The sequence below is a fragment of the Mus pahari genome, chromosome X, assembly GCF_900095145.1.
Source record: "Mus pahari chromosome X, PAHARI_EIJ_v1.1, whole genome shotgun sequence".
Taxonomy (NCBI): domain Eukaryota; kingdom Metazoa; phylum Chordata; class Mammalia; order Rodentia; family Muridae; genus Mus; species Mus pahari.
Window position 1 is genome coordinate 91,166,089 of NC_034613.1, and position 2,828 is coordinate 91,168,916.

Genomic DNA, 2,828 nt, shown 5'->3' on the forward strand with positions numbered 1-2,828 from the left:
ACCAGGGCCAAGAAGGGGGAGTGGGTGGGTAGGGGAGCAGGAGGGAGGGTATAGGGAACTTTGGAGATAGCATTTAAAATGTAAATGAAGTAAATACCTAATAAAAATTGGGGAAAAAGACCTATTCAAATCTAACTAGAAGAGCAATGCTGACTCATAGGTCCTCCATCTTGTTCTCGGAGCACCGCAACAGAAAGCTTCGCCATGCTTTTCTTGTCTTACACACATGTTGTAACCATCAATTCATTAGTTGATCTCATCAAAAAGGTCACGTTTCCTGGCTCCCCATTCTGACCACATAAAACAATTCTCCAATGGAAATATTGTGGCTAACACTACACTACATTGATTTTTTTTTCAAACTGAAGCTCTGCTATTCCTCCTGTCCTGCCCCTCAGGCAAGAATGGCAGCACCAGGACAGCCACATTCTCAGAAGCCCATATCACTGCCCTTCTAGATGTTCCTTTACCTGATTCTGCTTTTTATAGGGCCAGTGACAGAACCAGGCAAGGTGATCAAAGCTGGTCTTGAAATCAGGTAGTTTACCACATTTTTATGGCCAAAAGGCAGATTGTGATACCCCATCCCAGTCACACCCACATCTCTGACACACTCCCCAGCTACCTGACTCCTGTATCTCCCATCTTGGGCCCCCATGGCTCATGATGCTGCATACCATATCACAAAGCCTCCAGTCACCACAGGGCCAGGGTGAAATCAAGGAAGAATTGAATCTGGAATCCAAGAAGTCTGTGAGTATGTAACACAAGAAGACATTTTACACTGGGTTTCTCCAGTACTGCTTGGGTAATAATCAACAAGTTATCAAAAAACAGAAAATATTCTCATATATGCTTTATAGTTTGTAAAAATCTCCAGTAAATAATTTTCCCTTTGATCTTCAAAAAAGTCCAGTGGTTTCATTTGTGGAAAAGCATTAATTAAAAATAATTTAGGAAGAAATTATCTGTATCAGGCTAAACTATTTGCACATACACATACACAAAAATAATCTCTGCCACACAATCGAGATCAATAAAAACAAAAAGGTTGAATATCAGCTACTTTGTCACCAAAGGCATGAAACTCTAAGGAAGACTATAAAATATCATAACAAGTCTTAGGAGGTTAATTTACTCAAAGTTCACAGAGCAAATAACAGGGATGACACTCAAAGCCTGAGTTATCTGACTCTAAACCTTCTAATTTTTCCACCTCAACCCTGAGAAGGCCATTCAGCTGCCTCCAGTAAAATGGCCGCCATCCTCCCTTTAGAGAAATGGGCAGTGGCTAACTGAAGCAACCTTCCTAAACATACAGAACCCTAACAAATTCTCCAAATATATATTTATATTAAAGATCAACTTCCCTCCCAGGCAGCCAAGTTTCTAGATCATTCTAGGAAAGCTTTCTTTTGCTGCTTCCAAGAAGGGAGCCAGAGAATCACATGCACCCCCTAGCAGCTGCACCAGCTCCAACCCCACCCTCCATCTTGCAGCAGTACATCAGTCGTCATCAAGTCATCAGGCCTGCCCACTGTCCCACTGCATCAGAAATGCTGCAGTCTGTGAAAATATCATTGTTTTCATCCTCCATGCCTCAGCCCCAACCTTTTCACTGCATTCCCCACAAAGGACAGGAACACAGGCACATGACAGAAATCCAGACCACATAGGCTACTTTCTACATCAACCTACAGCCCTGAGGATAACCCATGCCAGAGATGAGAAAAGAGGTACTATTCTCAACCTGCCACTTCCCCAACTACCCTGCTGAAACAGAAATTAGAAAGTGAGTGGCCCAACTCAATTCTAATCAACTCATTCATGCACACCTGTCTTACCTATTGTAATTTGCTATTTCTTCAAAATGGCTCCATGCCTCCTAATTTAAATGACCAGCTCAGTTAAAGGGGTGAAAAGATGGCCATTTGTAGGCTTGGAACTATCAAATAGCCTGAGGTGAGACACATATAAAGAATGGCCAAGGAGCAGGCCTGCAGAGCCAGGCAGCATCACTGTACCACAAATCACCCAGTCTCGGCTCCAGCCTATCAGATGATGTCAGCATCCAGACTGCCTCCTAGATACCTGAATTTAGAGCCCCAAACCCTGCATTGCTTCCTAGAAATGACCTCTCAACCTCTAAAAAAAATTGTTTCTGGTTGCACCAACCTCTTCTGAGCCTTCCCTCTACCAACCCTACTTCCTATATTTTCCTGCTTCCTTAATCAGACTTTTTTCCTTCTCTCAGATTCCTTTCAACTTTTATAAATACCTGGCTCCTTGTCTGTACTTGAGTCAGCATAGTATTCAGCCATCTTCCTGGATTTACCGACCTCAGGCTCCAGTTCTGCATAATTAGCTTAAACTGGCTCAAATGGATTTTAACTGGTCAGAAATTCAATTTTTTTCTTTGTCATAAAAGATCTAAAGAGACCAAGAGCAACCTCTGGCCATTTTCAACCCATTTGCTCCAGTTCACAGCACTCACGCAGAAGTATGGCACTGAGGGGCTCAGGATACCTCGGGAATGAGATGAAGCTGCGTCAAGTCTGCTCAGAAGACCAGTGGGGGACAAAAAGGACCTGATGCTGAGGACCATACCATTAGTAATGGTGATGCTAGAGGGGGAATCAGAAAGAGTCTAATAGTCCATGAGGTAGGATCAAACCACTGTGGACCCCGGGGGAGGGGCTAAAAGCCTGATGCTCAGTGACGCAGTATCTAATCATTAGTGTGAGACAGGAGGAGAAAGATGCTGATGCTCAGCAGATAGGAGCAAACCACTGCAGTGAACAGGGAACCGAGTGGGGATACTTTAGTGT

General features: G+C 43.5%; 1 long non-coding RNA gene across 2 annotated transcripts in view; it reads right to left on the reverse strand.

Annotated features, from left to right (window-relative positions):
* LOC110314562 overlaps positions 1–2,568 on the reverse strand; it is a 44,374-nt gene extending 41,806 nt beyond the window's left edge. For both annotated transcript variants that reach the window (XR_003843029.1, XR_003843028.1), the window contains exon 1: positions 2,279–2,568. This is a non-coding gene — a long non-coding RNA (uncharacterized LOC110314562). The remainder of the gene's footprint in view (positions 1–2,278) is intronic.
* Between the last annotated feature and the right edge of the window lie 260 nt (positions 2,569–2,828).